The 18543-nt window shown below is 40.2% G+C and overlaps 1 protein-coding gene across 4 annotated transcripts in view; it reads right to left on the bottom strand.

Annotated features, from left to right (window-relative positions):
* Window positions 1–18543, bottom strand: part of si:cabz01090165.1 (uncharacterized protein LOC100333421 homolog) — a 368300-nt gene that overhangs the window by 111933 nt on the left and 237824 nt on the right. For all 4 annotated transcript variants that reach the window (XM_046074209.1, XM_046074207.1, XM_046074208.1 and 1 more), the window contains one exon: window positions 10733–10831. The gene's annotated coding sequence lies outside the window, so the exon portion shown is untranslated. The remainder of the gene's footprint in view (window positions 1–10732; window positions 10832–18543) is intronic.

Here is an 18543-nt window from a genome sequence, read left to right as displayed (position 1 = left end):
AAAAAAATCGACCCCTAGTTGCTCCAGAGGCGTGCGACCTCTGACCTATATAGCAACTGTAAGTCACTTTGGATAAAAGCGTCAGCTAAATGAATAAATGTAACTTTGCAAAACGTGCTGCCACGTCCTACCAGAGCTAAAACCAAGCTTTCACCAATGATGTCATAAAATATTTACCTGAAATAGATCTGACAAAACGCAGGATGCAACAATGGCAGTTCAGCAGCTACGGGAATGCGCCTGAAACCAACTGTTGTGTACACTGCCTCCCACATGTAAACCATCAGCTCATTCTGCATATGTTACAGTTTTCTCTAATGCTTTGGTACATTTCTCATAAATCAGATCAGAATGGAAAATTGCATGATTATGTACAATTTTCTGCTACATTATCAATTGCGTAAGTCATGTAGATCAAATACTGGTTCTCTGTTGAATAGTTTCACCCCCGAAAACATCTAGGCATTACATGCAAAACGGTTGAACCAGTTGTCACAATCTGTCAGGCATATATGTGAGGCATTTCGATTAGACTGTTTTTAGTAATTGTGTCCTGAATTGATGAAATGCTTTCAGATGAATCTTCACTTTCACTAATTAGGAGGAAATCGAGCGTTAGATAATGGAAGAACAACAAGGAAATGAACAGTGTCAACAGCTGGGATGAAGAAGAGGAAAACGCTGAGTAGTGTCAGGGTAGGGAGGCAAAACAGAGAAAAAACCTCTGCCTAAGAGGTGTTTCCTAAGTTAGATTTAAAACGTTGTATTTTTTCCCCTTTGTGCTAAGCAGTGCTGTTTACCAGTCTTTTCTGTATTGCAATGACTTGCGTTGTCAACAAATTACAGTAAAGGCATCAATGTAAATTCTGTCTAATCTCTTGCAATCAATACCCCACATACAGTACTGTTTAAATTAATATGTGCCATAGAGAAAAAACTCCAGCCTTGTGCATTTTCAGTCCCTGTCGTCAACACTTTAGCCACAGTTTACATCAGAGAATACTGACATTACACTGTTATACTGACAACACCTGGGTAAACATGGGTAAACATTTTGACTATCTTGTTTGCAAACAATGAAACAAGGACTTTAAAATAAATATTTTTTCAGAGATAAACTAAGGATTCTGAGACAGTTACGGGCTTTCGCAGGTAATCGACTGTGTGGTGCTGTTTTACCAATAGTTTCAAACAAAACGCACTTACTTTTTGTTTTGCAAATGTTAAAGATGATTCACAACATGTACCAAAGCCACTAAAACGTTTGGAACTGTATGTTGACATGTGTGTTTGATAAATGAGTGTCCTTTATGGGTCTGAGGGGTAATCAACAACCTGAAATATTATTATGCTTATGCGGCTGTGGTTTGTAATTAAAATGCCATTTTAGAAATGATGTTCCCAGAATGGAAATGGGAACATGTATTGTGTTCAGTGTATAGTGTTACCCAAGCATCCTTGGGTTTGATTTAATAAGAAAGCTTGTAAATGCTTTTCAGCATTTGACTGTTTGTTCCCTCCCCCAGCCTTGAATGTCATCCCTGAACTCATCAACATGAATATATTTCTTTTTTAATGGGTCCTGCTTACAAGTGCTTTATCTCACATCAACAATGTAACTGTTCTCTGTGATAATCTCAGTAAGTGTTAAAGCATCTGATTTTTATAGAATGTAAAGAAAGCTGAGAAACGGTTTGAAAACTGGTCATTTGCAGTTTCAATGTTGTTGTAGATGCTGCAGACTTGCAGAAGTTTAGCAAAGACACAAACCATAACTATGGTCCTTTAAAGGGTGAGGAGAAGGAAAAACAGAGAGTTGCAATGAAGAATAAGGAAATGTTTTGTAAAGACGCCATGAGAACAGAATGTAAATAATGAGAAAGGTGTAGTGACAGAAGAGGATGAGAAGAGATAAAGGTTAGAAAGAGAAGAAGTCTGAAGGAATATAAGAACACTTAATACTAAATAAGTACAATTTAATAAGAAAAGTAAAGAGGAAAAGAGAACAGAAGAGACGGAGAAGTAGACAGAAGACAAAAGAAAAGAAGAATCGGAGATAAAAATAGGGCGTGCGCAGTGAGCTGTCAGTTATGGAAGCGTAGTTCAGCTGGATACATCAGTCCAGGTGTTGTTGCTGGCCTGGAGCTACCAGCATGCACCTCACTCTCTTTCTGTTTGTGTGTGTTTGTGCTGACTGAGAGGAAAAAGTTCTCACTTAAACAACAATGAGGAAGCCCAGAGGGGCTGACCTTCCGCTGATGGATTAACGCACAACATCAACAACAAAGACACGCTGGCACACATATAGAGATAACGGAAAATACGCACACACACACATGGACCTCTTCCTGTCTCCTTCACCTCCAGCTTATCATCAAACAAATCATCTGGTACTCTAGCAAGACATAAAGGGGCTTTAATTGACGGAGAGGGAGAGAGTATTTGCTGGTCTTTGCTTTAATGCCAATTATGAGAAGTTGCACAGTTCAAGTGGGGAGAGGGAGAGAGAAGAAGACAGAAAGAGACCCATTTCCAAACCCATCCCTCCCCACTGAAGATGGATTCATTGTTCTTATTAAAGAGGTGATGATGTAGCAGCGAAGTCTGTGCATACAGCCACTGTAGGCTAGGTCGTAGCTGGCATGCAGCTCCTCGAATCTGAGACATCCTCTGAAGTATGTGGATAAATATTACACCTATGTGTGATAGAAGAACATGTCATTGTAAAACTACGGGCACTAATGTGCTGCTGCATCAGCCTCAGTCCTTGGTTTCAGTCTTTCCAACATGTGGTGGAGGCTGGCGGCAGAGATCAGGACATTAATGAGGTCTAACAGTGATGTTGGTGATCAGGACTGGCTCACAGTCAGCCTTCCAGTTCATCCCAAAGGTGGTGAAGAAGAAATTGTATGAAAAAAAAAGTGCTCATGAGAAGATTACTAGCAAGATGGATTAATTCCCCAATTCTTTGCGAGAGTGCACACATAACTCAGTATTGATGCAAAGGTATTTTAGTCCATGTCTTGAGTTGTTCCACCATGTTTAACTCTTAACAAACTGTTGAGTGTGCTGTGAACTGTGACTTCCATAATGTTCTCAAAGGAGCTGCTGCAAAAAGGAAGAGAGCATTTGTCAGGCAAGACAGACTCGTTAAAAGCGGAGCTGTCCATTCATGAAAGATGCAGTGTGTAAGTGTATAACTAAACCCTGGAGCTCAGACAGAGTGCCGAGACGTTTCTCTCTGGAGAGACACCTGATTCTGTCACTGCTCACTTATGTAACGTACACAAGGTTCATCGGAAAACAGCTGAAAACAAGAGAAACACAAAACTGACGGCACTTGTGTCTATATGAAAAGAAAATATATGACTGAGGGAAATGTGTTTTTTTGTTCTATTGTGATGTTTTGCGCAGCAGGGAACGTCATTCAGTTGGAAGCTTAGAATTGAAATCTCAGTAACAGAAACAACTACTCTGCCAAAGTGTCCTTGAGCAAGATACTGAGCAGCAATGTGACAGCAGTTTTTCTACTTGTAAAATGGTGTAATCATTCGGGAATCTGCTGCTCATACAAACAACTGCACAACAAAGCCTTGTAAAGATAGTCCTCTTCCAATAGCTGCAAGAAGAAGCTTTATGTCCAGAGTTTAAGGCTAATCCACAAAAGCTAGTATCCTACGCGCCTAAAAATTCTTATTTTAAGGGTTAATACAATGGATACATTCCCAAATCATTGCAGTATAAAGCAGGGCTGTAATGATAGCTCACCATCAAATACGAAATGCAGTAAGTGGAACAAACTCTGCTGTCAGTACTCTGCTTTTGTATACTAACTGAAGTATGCTAAAGTTGTGACTTTAAGTTTCACGTTTCTTGCATTAAGGTAAAATGCAAATGATATCACACTGAAAAGCAGCCTTTCCTTTAGAAAGTGCTCCTTATCTACAAAAAAACTAAACTGGAAAATGGATAAACAACTACTATTGAAAACGATGGATTCAAACATCTTTACAGAAACTGATTTTAGACTTTCGTAGTGGGGAAACGCAATTTGTTATGGCCATAAGCTTTTCAGAGTTTAGAGTTTAGTGTTACTGAATGACACGCAACTGCTGGATATGACATTTATTCCATGCAAATAATAATTAGCACCTTTTGGGGTCAATTGATCAGATTTTTCACATTTTTGTATCACAATACACTGTGCCAAATATACTGTTACTCATACCCTGCTGTATATGGTGGTAAATAAGATTTTAATACAAGTTTCATACATTTATCCATGAGACGTCTGGGAGCTTTCACTCACTGCTTACATTTATTCCGAAGCACGGCTGTGTGATTTGTACATTTGGGGACGTAGTAAGCGCTCCTCCGTCTGCAAACCTTTACTAAATCTGGGCCTGAATCCCTGCAAGCTGCCTGACTGCTGTTCAGCAGCTGAACTCTGACCGAGCTCTGGGGAAGGACGGGTAAAGAAGAAATTTCCCTACAGGGTGTGATACAGGAACAAAAAAGATCTCAACAATAATAATGAAAGCTTCTCTAGTTAAACTCTAGTTTAGGAAACAACCCGGTATATGTCAGCATAGCTTTTTCATGACTGACATAGAAAGGCTACATGCATCTCCAGTTCAAGTGAAAACAGGAATATTACGCCATTGACAGCCATTTACAAAAACAGGATTTTTCCTGGAACCTTTTCAAGAACTTCACCAACGTTTGACTAGAGGGATTAGGAATTCGATTTTGTTCCTGTCCTCCAAACAGTCCCTTCTCTCATTGCAGTGCTTTCTGATGCTGCTACAAACTGTGTACAGTTTGCACAGTAAGCAATAATTGGTTGACAGTAGTTTCTGACAAAAAGTCCTGAAACCTAAATAAAAAAATGGTAGTTTAGGAGTGGATCATGTGTCTTCAAAACACATGTTTTCTCATATGCCACCTTTATGGTTATGCCTATGCACAATATGTAATCCCTGGCCACATGTTTGGACATGAACAACAACAAATAGGGGGCAGCATTCCTCCTCCCTGCAGTAGCCTGGCTGTTCTCACTATAAGCAGGATTCTGCTCTTCTCTAGTCACACATAAAGTTGATCACTATAATAACCTCATGAATTAAGCCTTGTATGTGTTCCTGGATTAGTTGCTTCACTGCGCTTCTGCCTCCTGTGTGACGACGAATACACAGGCAGTCGGCCCAGTCAGAGACAGGAAGGATCAAGTGGTGGCAGACAAAAGTAGCCGAGGAACGAAAGGTCGAGGAGTGCGAGGGAGCAGCTCTCGCAGCAGCATTGACTGACAAGCCCTCTGGACAGCTCTACTTTGTCGTCCTCTTATGTTGGACTGAGAGCAGACTGGACGCTACAGTGACGCATCTCGAGGCACAAGTGGCTTTAAAGACGGGACAGGCCGGGCTAGCTGGCTAGCATGCTAACTTCTGAAGTTATCTGCAGCACAGTACAGTATCTCACAAAAGTGAATACATCCCTCACAGTTTTGTAAATATTTGTCTTTTGATGTGACAACACTGCAGAAATGACACTTTGCTACAATGTAAAGGAGTTGGTGTACAGCTTGTAGAACAGTGTAAATTTGCTGTCCCCTCAAAATAACACAGTCCTCACTTTTGTTGCCAGCAGTTTAGACATTAATGGCTGTGTGATGTGTTACTTTGAGGGGCCAGCAAATTTACACTGTTCTACAAGCTGTGAGGGGTGTACTCACTTTTGTGAGATACTGTACATAGTTATCTTTGACAGAACGTCAGGACTTATACTTCTTCACATCCTGTGTATAATATTAGATAATTGTTAAAAATGTTTTAAACAATATTTCTAGCCAAATCCAACACATTGTAACTTCAAGGAAAGATCGTCATCATAATTAAAAAACTCCATTGTTAAGTTTTGGTATGGGACTGGACTGCAGGCCGAACCAAAGGCACAAGGTTTGTTAAAAAAACCCAAAAACAAACAGTAAATACTCAGATTGTCAGCAGATCATCGTCACTTCGTAGACATTTTCAGTCTCTCGCTCCACTTCTCAATGTTTCCTTTCCAAACATAAAGTCAAACATCAGAGTCACCGAGCAGGAAATTACAAAGAACAACATGATGACTCTTGTGTTGTGTTGTTTGTTGATGTAAACATGACTGAGCACAAGGTAATTTCTGTTCATGATTTAGTTTCTAAATTTAATTCCTGGGAGTTTACTCTGCTGGCCAATTACATCTCAAACTCCACATCAGTCTTTAGTCTGATCCGGTCTGCTCTAAACATCCATCTTCCCTAAACCCTGCATGGCAGAAATGAGAAGAATGTGTTGAGTGAAAATAATCACTGCTGCTTCATATCTGCAGCTCCGTAGACGATTGTTTCTCAACAGATGAATGTGCTGTGACGATATGGAGATGGAGAATACTTTGAGCAAAGGATGAAACACATCTTGATAATAAATAGTTTCATTGCTCTATTATTCTTCCAAGAGCCATGAAATCCAAACCTAGAGAATACAATACCTGCACTAATAACAGACTTCACAAATGTATTGTCTCCATTGCGTTTATTAAATCGTTCTTTATTTTTCTACCGCTTCTCCTTTACTCCCTCTCTCCTCTCTTCATTCATTTATTCATCCCCTGTGGTTTCTGTTCTATGTGAGTGGAGATGATCGTTTTCTATGCGCTTTAGGTCTCTGAGCGTTGGTTCCCATTAGCAGCCAGCTAAAATCTGTCACAGACTGAGAAGCTTTTGTTCAGCGAGCCTGCTCCTCGCTATTGTTCAACACAGGGACTCCTATCGGCAAGCAAAACCCTCTAAAGCTTTGTGGCAAAGAGGCTTCTCTAATGTGGCTACATGATGTTGGAAAGAATACATATGAATAGATTGAAAATGATGAGAACAGAATAGAAAAGAACACAAAAAATATGTATCACACACGGAGATATGAGACAATGTGGTTCACGGAGTTATTCCTGGAGCAACCATTGGTTTTCTAAACCTCTGTAGATGAAATGGCAAAATGCTCAAATCATTACAAATCAACAGGTTTTTAAAAACAAAGAAAAGAAGCTTCTTAAATAGAAATATTGAAACTTTTCCAACTTGCATACCAGATGCAAAAAGACTATTTTGGTATTTCAGAGTCTCAAAGTTTTTACTGTTTCTGCATAACATGACTGCTTCATGGTACGGTATGATATCCCAGCAGTCACAGGTGTGTAGGATGACTTCCTCCCGGTCTGTATTCTGCACCTCTTGGTGGTTGTGGGGTAGACGTAACACAGTCTTTCCCATAACTATTAATAAATTACAAAACCTTTTGTTAAATGTTGCAGCAGTGCCGCAGTGAATGACTGAAATCATCAAAATACTAATATAGGTTTCTTTGAAAGCAACTCTAAAACTTTAAATACACTGAACATAGCTACATACATGAGAAATAAAGTATGATTACAGCTGTTTTTATTTTTGGCAGGCTACTTGGGAACAATTCAAAAGATCAAGTTGCTGTGGACAGCATGTTAGCCACTGCTTACTTACAGATCCAACAGACACAGAGCAGAATGGTCATCCCCTTAGCTTTTTAATTGATATATATATATATATATATATATATATTCTCCACTAGCGTCACACTCCCTAACTGTGTCTGTCTGTTGTTTGGTCAAAATTGCACATATTTATTTGATTTGAGGATCTTTAAGGGACAGTGAAGCTGATTAAAGGTGATTAAAACCATTTGGATATGCTCAGGGAAAAACCATGGTCATGAACAAATATAGACGAACCTCCAGAACTGAAGGTAAAAGAAATATCAAATTTGTTCACAATACTTCTTACAATAAAGCAAGCCGAGACATTCCCAAGACACAAAAGTATCATGCCATTTCTCTGTGCTGATGTTTGGTATTTGAAAATGTTTTGCTTCTATAAATGAAATGTCAAGTTTGACATGACAGCCACAACAACGACAGAAAAGAGTTCTTTTAATTGTGGACCCTCAGTGGGATTCTCAATGGTGTCTGAATGTGTATAGCTGTTGTGAAAAGATCCTGCTCACAAAGGGAAGATGCCCTGGGACGCTTCTTTAACGCTAGCTGAAAACCCATTCAGCCAGCGATGAGGACGTTGATTTTGTTCTGTGAATTGAGCAATTGGCAGTCACTTTGCCGTTTGTGGATACTCTCTGAATGCGCTGCTCCTCTCTGGGGGAGAAGACTCTGTCCTCCTGCATCCAAATTGTTTACCAACCGAAAACCAATCACAACATTAAAAATGAATTCTGTGATACGTTACACAAGACGAGAGATGGAGAAATGAAAATCCTTCCAAGAAACTGTTATCAGCCACAGATAGATAGACAGAGGGATGAATGGATGGAGCGGTAGATGTGATTGTTATTCCCTTAAGATGACAACACAGCTTTCCAAGGCTAATAACTCCGCCTCACAAGTTATTTCTTAACAATTACAGCCGCCACTCACTGTAATCTTTAATATGTTCAAGGTTCCCCTAAAAGCCTCTTATAAATAGAAAAGAAATTGATTGCCTTTAAACTTTTTATAGTAACTCTGTTGTAACTATATATATATATATACACACACACACACACACACCTACACATCCACACACAGTATAAGATGACGTAGCTTTCCAAGGCTGTTTCCTCTAGCATTTTGATTTGGGGAATATAAGTAAAATAGCAAGGATTATTCCTAAATCTTAAACTTTCTAAAACTCATCGTTATGTCCATTTTAAAGAAACGATACAGCAGCAAGAAGTCTTTACACTTCACATTCAAAAGCCCATAAATGCTATTAGCCTCTGATGGAACCCAAGCTATCCACTGTCCACTGTTTTCATTGCCTATTAAACCATTGTTATTGCTTTACAGCTGCTGCAGATAGTCACAGTGTACTCATCTCTGCTCAAGAGGCAGCAGACACGTCCTTGACAGAGGCACACAATGGGCGCCATGAGGACACCCTTGGTCCCTCTAGGCCAGGGGTTGGCAAATAAAGTCAGCTGAAATCTGTAATTTATAATCTTTCATTGCACGTTTGCCTGTTTAGCTCAATTAGTAGTGCTCAAGACTCCCATTTGAAAGGTTGCATGTTCAATCTCCACTTCTTGCTCGTGTTATTTTTCTCCCTTTTTGACAAATGGATCGTTTTACATGTTTAAACAATTAAGCATGTGCAGGAGTGTGTGCGTCCCAGCGATTGGTCCACATCAACCTATGAATGCTTATTTTCATTTCCCAGTACCTCCAGACAGAGGAAATTCCTACCTTTCTCATTCAGGGAAATCCGATCTCACGTTTTCTGACGGCTGTTTCAGACTCTTTTGAATTCCCTTTAGAACTTTTCAAAGTAAAAGCTCTCAACTAAACATGACATAAAGTACTGCTGCAAAGACATTTTGGTGCTTTTATTTTGTAGGCACAATCACAATCAGGAGATGCTTTGAGGACAGGACATACTTATCAACTGTCTAACACAAGACACAGTTTTGTGCGTAAACCATGTGGTTTTTTTTTTGATGCCTCAGCAAGTTTAAAACCATCTAAACTCACTTGTCATTAATAGTTGGATTTATTTGTTTGCACTGATTTAATTAATGTCTGAGTGGGAAATCTCAAAATGTGTTTGTAATACACGTGGGCCTCCGTCTAAGTCGATAATATGTGTCCCCTGCTCAAGTTGATTTGCATAATCTTATGACACAACTGCAATCTGTCAATGCAATACACCGCAGCGATGTGGAGCTATTAAGAAACAACTGCATTTGGCAACAAGCTGTCAACAGTCAGAACGTGTCTGCAGCTTAACATACATGTTCCGCTTCCCACATTTGTACACACATGTTGTGTTATATGTTCAACCCCATTTTCCGGAAGATACAACAGTATGATAAAAAAAATAAAGATCAGAGCCAGCTGGTGGCTGACACTCATACATACACTCTTGGTACACAGACGATCACCATTCCCATCACACCTTCTTTGTGTACTCACTCAGTATGACTCTGCAAACACAAACACACACTGGCATCACGCAGCTGTCTGTCTATTTGTTTGTTCGCAGAGAGAGAGAAAGTGTGCGTGTGCATTTGTTTGTATGTCAGACAGCAATAAAACCAGCAGATGCACAACATAGTTTACCACTAACCTACTAACCTGTGCTAGGTTCAGTATGTGAGATCACGTTCACAAGAAAGAGTGACTAAGAGTGATTGTGTGTGTGTGTTTGTGTGTGTGTGTGTGTGTGTGTGAGCGTGCGCATATGTGTCTAAGAATGGTGTGTATGTGTGTGTGTTGGCCTTGTTAAAGATCCATTTCTAACGCTGGCAGATTCAATATTTATCAAATAGAGACGCAGGTGTCTGACTGCTGGATCTGAAATTGCCACTGAGGGATATGAGAGAGAGAGAGAGAGAGAGAGAGAGCTCCTTGCAGCCCACATCCAGTTTTAAATATTAACAGCTAAATGTTGGCTGAATCCAATTTGTCTACTCAAATATTCTCTGTCACGTTTGTCACATCCATCAAAACAGTCTGTTCAGACCTCTGATTCATCATTGCACTAAAATAGGTTTTGTTTTTGTTTTGATTTTCACCAAATCGGACCTTCTCGGACATAAACTACGTCCTTCATTCATATATACTGTACACTGACTGCAGGAAAACAGCAGTAACTCTATTAGAAATGAAGGAAACGTACCTGATTTGGAGGGTTTCAGAATTCCTGTATCAAGGGGAACCAATCAGAGCCAAGCCCTGATGAGATGTGATGTGATGACTGGATTTGATCTGCAACAGCCTGAAAAAGAAGATGGATTTTTAAAAAAGAAAGCAATCTATCAGTCTGATTTAAATAATTGTGTTCCCTTATTTGTTATACAAACAGAGAAATTCCATTTCCTGAGATAATGTTGGTTTTTGTTCAACCACTAAAAGGACCCCTCAAATTCTGTTTCTTAAAGTAACAATCTAGATGATTTACATTTAAGTAAATGTCTGTTAAGTCACTATCCATCGCTGAATGACATAATGCACTGGTGATTGAGGCTATACTGACGAAAACCCTTTTTTGCAGTATTACAAACTGAGTGTGGGTGGAAACATTATACATTCCCGGCAAAAAATGCTGTATTCAGTCACTGCTAATGCAACACTTGACAAAACACAAGTTGACTTTTATTTTGAAGAAGTCACTGGAAATGCAATGTGTTTGTCAGTGAGATTAGCACCAGCTGCTATTTTTCATCAAAAAATGTGTCTATAAAACAAGAAAATGGTAATTTACAACATTTTTGACAGCAGATCAGTTTGAAATATTGCAGGGAGGAGTGGAAGAGTCAGGAGCAGCCACAGAGAACTGTTAGAGGAATAGCTGCAGGCGGCAGGCTGCACACCGAGGTAACCAACTCTTTTCACTGTGCCCTGCTGTTCGCAGAGTCATGCTGTGCGCAGCATAAAACCAGATCACGGTTGCTCACAGAATTTTGGGAAAAGGCCAATTAAAGCCTGACTTCGTTATTTAAAACGACAATACTTTGTTTTGCCCCCAGAATTCTGTTATCTGTTGAATTAAACCGGATTTGCTCATTAACAACAGGTGTCACCAAATCAACCAGGACTCAAATATTAAGGATTACACCTCTATGCCAAACATAAACTGAGGAAAGATGTTTTACTGAACAATAAAACACTTCAATATCACTTAACACATCTGTGATGATTTGGCCAATAATAAAATAAAGTCATCTGAAAGCACATTATTACAGCAACCCCACCAGGCACATCAGTGTAACATCTACGTTTGGTTGACTGTGACCCAGACTCCCACAGTGTCACTATGTGGACAATAAAAAACCCCATAACATTAAATCAGTGTGCTGTGATCGTGCACAGCAGTAACACTGGCAGGATTGGACGTTCGATTCCCTGTGGTGACGGTCATGACTCGAATGTAGGTCAGAGAGAGTCCAACAACGTGGGGCTGTTTGTCAGAATCATTCAACAAATGGTAAATTTCATGTAAACTCACAAGTAATGCGTTACAAATGTAAAAAGATTTTACAAAAGTAAAATGAGATGTTGCGCTGATTTCTGGAACCAACCCAAAATACAAGGACATATGGACACATAACAAATGTGTGTTTTCAGAGATATTTTTAGATGTGGGACAGGAACCTGAGGGAGGATTTGTCAAAGCCTGCAGAATACAGATTTATCTGTAATCCATCACATTTTTTTGTTTAGCAGCAACTCCTGTCTCCCACCGCTGTCAGTCAAAACACAGACAGAGCTGCACAATAAATATACTGTACACCTGGTTGCATGGGTGAGTAGTAAGATGATTGAGGTCCAGACTACTTCATATGAATAAAACATTTGAACTAAAACAACCTCATGCTGTAAAGCAGACAACAACAAGGTCTGTTTTATAGACCTGCCTTTTGCTCATATTGGCAAATCCAAATTTATATAAAGCTGTAAGCAGCATTGGGCAGGTCCTCGCACGTGCAGCGCATCAAGGTGTGAGGCGGCTGCGTTGCAGATTCTCGAGATCTGCCGGTGTGGCTGTGAATTTGCCACGTGCTTCGCACGCTGCACAAAGGTGTTAATCATCATTGCATCCTCTTTGTGGCGCTGCATAGTACTTGGCGCTAAGACTGACACTGAATATTGGCATGTGGATGTCTTCGGGGGGGGACTGCTATCAAGCATGTAAAGTTTGGTGCAGATGTCAGCATGTACGCTGAAATTACAACAACGTCCTCTTTCATGGCGAATCGATTTTAGACGCCACGCCACATGTAGGTGAAACGTGCCACGGGGGCTGCTTCGTTAAAGGTCATTGCCACCGCCACGCCGTTAACAGAAAACGCACAAGTTTTACAACATGGCCTCATAAATGTGTTAAGGGTTTTTTGGGACAGTTTTGAAGTTGATCTGTTAGGAGTTGTACATTACAGTGGAAATCATATCATTTCCGGTTGCCAGCAGGTGGTTCTATGACATTGAGTGATCCATATTGGCATATGGATGGGTTCAGGGCACGACTCTTAATATACATATCAAATTTGGTCCAGATGTCAGCATGTATACAGAAGTTATAACAACTTCCTGTTTCATGGTGAATCATCGATTTTTGACAGCACGCCATGGGCAAACTGGTCAACTGATAATAACCGTTTGAACAACTTTTAATCGTCAATGGGTTTAGAGTGCACAGCGAAAATTTGAAGTTGATCGGACTAAATCCCTAGGAGGAGTTTGTTAAAGCACAAAGTGTGTAAATCGGCAAAAATGACCATTAAATCCAAAATGGCCGACTTCCTGTTGGGTTTAGGCAATGGCTCCAAGACGTTTTTTTGTACGTCTGGACATGATACACGTACCACAGAAATTTCATATACGTAGGTGAAACTTTTGGGGGGGGCGCTAGCGAGCCATTTTGCCACGCCCATGCACAAAACCTGAATTTTTTCCAAAGTTTGGTGAGTTTTCGAGTATGTTTAGGCCCCCAAAATTGAAGTTGCTTTGCAGAAAAAAGAAAAATAATCCGTTCAGTTTCAATAAACTATATGCCAAATAACCTTTATCCTCTCCAAACTACCCAGTGCAGAAAGACTGAATTTTTTACATGTTATTTTTTTGCTCATAGTATTGGATGGTTCAACTGAGAGTGACATGACATGATTTTAGCATCCACAGCATTGGCTCCATGAAGCTAGGTGTGAAGCTGTTTTTTTTTTTTTAACCATGTTGCATAAAAAAGTTTTACCTGCAATGTCAACTGTTGATTGACCTCTTTGCAACAGCGCAAATGTCTTGAATCAACATTATGGGATCATCACTCTCAGCTTCTTTGGATTGTACAGTGCATAAATGAATTGAATCTGATTGTATTAGAGAGACAGAGGAACATCTAAATGTCCATGAAAGATTGAAATCTTTTCAACCTTTCAATCTGATCCTCTTCACTGCGTCTCGCTACCCGATATCTGAATCGAGAATCATCCCTCGTATTCATCTCAGCACAAAAAACAGCAACTCTGTGTGAATATAAGTAGTAGTACCCCCTCCCCTCGGCTCTCTCCCAGAGTGCTGGTTACTGATATCGATGATGGCACACAGCGAGGATGTCAACGTTTCAGTTTTAAATGAGCAAGTCGGGACGGCCTTGTGTCAGCTCAAGAGGAAGCCCTTTGTACTGCGGAGGCCAATATGTCTGGTTAATGAGACTGTGGTTCAGACCCGGACAGCGCGGCCTTATGGGAAGGACGCCGCTGCTGCTCTGGTCTTATTAAGATGAGAGGAGAGATAAGTGGATGGGAGAGTTGGTCTGGCTTTGTTGATCGTCCAACCCCCGTGTCTGCAGTCTGCTGACATTCTGTTACATTCAGCTGAGTCGGCTTTGGGAGGAGTTTTGTCTGTAGATGGAGGTTTAGTTCTGTGCTTCTGATCTGTAGCTGAACAAATAACTGTACTTGTTACAAATGCAATGTTAAACCTTGCAGATGTTTTGTTTTTTGTGAAAGTGGCAGCTTCCCTGGAAGTTAAAGGGTCTATAATCCATTGGAAAAACTACATTTAATGCTACATGGATGCTACAATGATGGGAATGTTTAGCCATGCTGGCAAAATTGCTTTACAGATGGTAAAATAAGAGTTCTTTGGTGTGGCCTGAGATACCTCAACAAATGCTGAACTGATTAGCATAAGATTTGGTCATCGTTTTGTATGTTGTATTTTTTATATTGATGGCTGTAAAGCACTCTGTCACTTGTATTGAAAAGTGCTATGCAAATACAGCTATTATAACTATTATTATATCATTAATGTCAGTGCTTCAAGTGGACAAAATAGATGCCAGCTGACCTGTCCCTAGCGTCCCCAGAGAAAATGACACCTATCTGTCAATATTTTTAAATGTACCGCCCCATCAAGCCTGTGATTGGTCGGTTCACCAAAACTTCTCTTCTCCCTCGTCTCTCTCCGCCGACAGAGATTAGAAGGCAGGCGAGAACGGGAACAGTTGAGCGTCACGTAGCGCCCAGAGAAACTGAAATGGAGAGGGCAGAGGAGAGGACCGGCAGCCTGGGAGAAGTCCCGGTACGGAAGAAAATGTCCCGGTACGCCAAAGAGTAAAACGTCGAGGTTCACTTCAAGTACTGATTATTGTAACAACTTCCCCTGAACTTCAGATGGTGAGATTAAACCGGGAGGATAGCAGCAGCAGCCTGTGGTGTACAGGCTGGTAGGATCGGAGGCAGCCAGGAGCCATGGCAGTGGAGTTGCACCCTTCTGTCGCTGACTCATAACACAGGCGGAGACGTTGCTGGACAGCGGCAGCCGCTGCAGCCGCAACTCGCTTGCTGGAAGAACCTTGTTCAGTCTTGCTCGATATGCAGTTTTTTAAAACCGTCTTCACAGACACCTTAAAAATAATCCAAAGCCGGCAGTTGGCCCCATCTCCTGCTAATTTTTATTAACTCTGTTTATGAAGCTTAAAATAGCTCGCATCGTCTAATTGTAAAATGTGCATATGTGTGCATATCAGTTAATGAAGACGCTACAGTGTGTTTATCTCTGTTAATATGTCCACAGCTCAGAATCCAGCCCTCATTATACAAACCTTAATGTCTACCCACCAAGCACAGCAGGGTGTGTGTGTGTGTGTGTGTGTGTCTTCAGGCTGTCATCTCTTCAGACCAGCTGCAGAGTCCAGAAGTCTCAGTTTAAAGACCGTCTCCACGCTCCACAGAGCTGCTGTCTCTCTCTGTCCCAATGAAACAACTTGCACTCTGTTTTTTGTTCTTCCCACCAACACTGAAATTATTGGAAGCTAACACACTCCCTTGGAATGCAGACCAATCAAACTACTCCGGGTTAATTAGTAAAAAGTAAACTGGGTACATTCCACCAGGGACTTTGTGTTGAATTTTGGCATTCATGTGTTTGCACTCTGACTATAGTTTGTTTTTTTCCCTGCATTCCTGATTATTACTTTTGACAGCTGCTCTGTAAATATTGTAAAGTTAGTTCTGGGAAAAAGTTACTGCTTTTGAGTTAAACGATTTCTGCAGCACTGGTCAATGCAGACAGACTTTCCATACTCTATGCTTCTCATTTATCTGACCTGTCAGTTGTAAGGCATAAAGTAACATAAAGTTTGGAGTTTGAGGTGGTGAATGGAATTACAATGACTCTGTTTTTCACTTTCCTTTACCAAGTATTTAGATCCCTAACCTAACCATATTTTATTGGCAATAACATAATATTTCCCTAACTATAATCATATTGTAGTTACCATGCGCAGGCACTGTAAACTTTTAAAACATTGTCATTGAACGTAATTACCTAATTACGTTTTTACATCATTACCTAAACTTACCATTGCTCACTGAATGGTTCGACAGCTTTTAGTGGCAATCAGTTCAGATTTCCTGACTTTTCCTTTAGTAAATTATGGTCCCATTTAGAGGAAAATAGACCATAAAGCAGAGTATGGTTCAGGGCGGGATTGTCTATGATTGAAATATAATAAATAAATGAAACAGTAACGTGTGTGTGTTATTATACACATACATTCAATGGCTACAACTCAACAACATTATATTCAAATTAACATTTACATTAGAAGCAGGAAATCACGGTATGCATCTGACTTCAGGTCATAATTGCAGCTAAATTGTTAAACATTACGAAAACATTTTCAGATTTAGATGGAACCACAAGCCCATTACACACTCAGTAAAAAGTTATGAATAGAAAAGAGCTTGCAGTGGTTTCAGACTGAGCCGATTAGATCAGCATGTATGCACCATATTCACTATATTCAAAGGGTAAAGAATGAAAACGATCCCAGCCAAACAGAGTTCTGGAGCAGATTAAGACTCCAAATAATGTCTGTTCTCCTGCCAAAGCTCATACCTAACAAACAAAATTAGCAGATTGTCAATTTTCCTGAAACGACGTATTCGACTGTTCCCCAACACGACATGTATGAGCTTTGGCATGTGGCAGTCCATTATGTAACTCACATTACCTAAGTCACATGATGTTTGACAAATGGTAAACGTTGTGTGTTTAGGCAACAAAACCACTTGGTTGGTTTTAGGAAAGGTCGTGGTTTGGGTTAAAATAAGTACATTATGTAAGTTACGTGACATAAGTCATCTACAAAACGTTATTTAACTTTAAGTCAACTTTGACTTTCTTCCACATGGGACTCTACAGAGCGAAAGTCCTGTTATAACAAGACATTACTCAGTTCAGGTTTGGACAGGTTTGGTGAGGTCAAAATGATCCTTTATAAAGGTCACTCATTATATCTAAGAAGGCAGAAAAGAGAGTAAGAGGTCTGAAAATGATTTCTGTTTCTTTGTATTTTAGTTTTTGTTATAGAAGAATAAACAGAGATGGATAAATATCCTAAAGTTATGGATAAAACATGCACAAAAATGGCTGTCACCTGTCAAATGCCGGGATGGAAGAGAGGGAGACTGGTGGGAAGAAAAAGAAAACTGAAATAGACAATGTGAAAAGATGTGTGGGAGAGAAACGGGACAACAGGAGTATGGGTTTGAATAGGATACGGATGTACTGATGGACAGATAGATGGGTGGGTAGATGGACATATGGACGAATAGTTAGAATGATGGATCAATGTATGGGTGGGTGAATGGATATACAATATGTACTGATGGATGGGTGACTGGATGAACAACGGATAGACTGATAGATGAATTGACGGTGGATGAATGGATAGATACATGGATTGGTGGACATGTTATACATGGATGGAGGGAAGAATAGGTGGATATGTGAATGATTGGTTGGTTGGATGGATGGATGGATGCACTGGTAGACTGATGATGGATGTATGGCTGGATGGATAGATTGATGGATTAATGGATAAAGGATGGATTATAGATGGTAGGCAGACTGAATGAATTAATGGTTGGATGGATGGATAGAAAGACTAATGGATTAATGGATTGATATGTGATTATCTGGCTGGAGAGACACATGATGGATAAATGGATAAATCTTCTCTCTTTGTCATTTTGTTCTTCTCTGATTAAACAAACATCTGGCGTGTACACAGAGGGAACGAAGCACAATAAACAGTAAAAATTGATTATTATTATTATTAGTATAAGAGTAGTAGTAGTAGTATTAGTAGTAGTAGTAATAAGTAGAGTGCATTACAACTTGTTTAGTCTGCCTCAACATGCTCAACTTCAAAAGACAACGTCTTTTTACAAATATAGCAACAGCACATATGTGAATGAAGTGTTGGAGGATTCGATGGAGGAACTGAGGTTGTATCTGTAGAGATACGGAGGAGTGGAGGAAGAGGAGGAGTGACACACGAGGAGGAGGAAGGAGGGATGGAGGGAGGGATTGGCTGAATGGGTGGAGGGTTGAGAGAAGTAGGAATCCAGCAGGGAGCTGACAGAAGGGCCAGTGCCGGCCTCCATCCTGCCAACAATCGGGCGCGCACACACACACACA

This window comes from Micropterus dolomieu, linkage group LG17 (assembly GCF_021292245.1).
Source record: "Micropterus dolomieu isolate WLL.071019.BEF.003 ecotype Adirondacks linkage group LG17, ASM2129224v1, whole genome shotgun sequence".
NCBI classification, from domain to species: Eukaryota; Metazoa; Chordata; class Actinopteri; order Centrarchiformes; family Centrarchidae; genus Micropterus; species Micropterus dolomieu.
The sequence above is the reverse complement of the archived record's forward strand: the minus strand, read 5'-3'. Positions and strand labels throughout refer to the sequence as shown.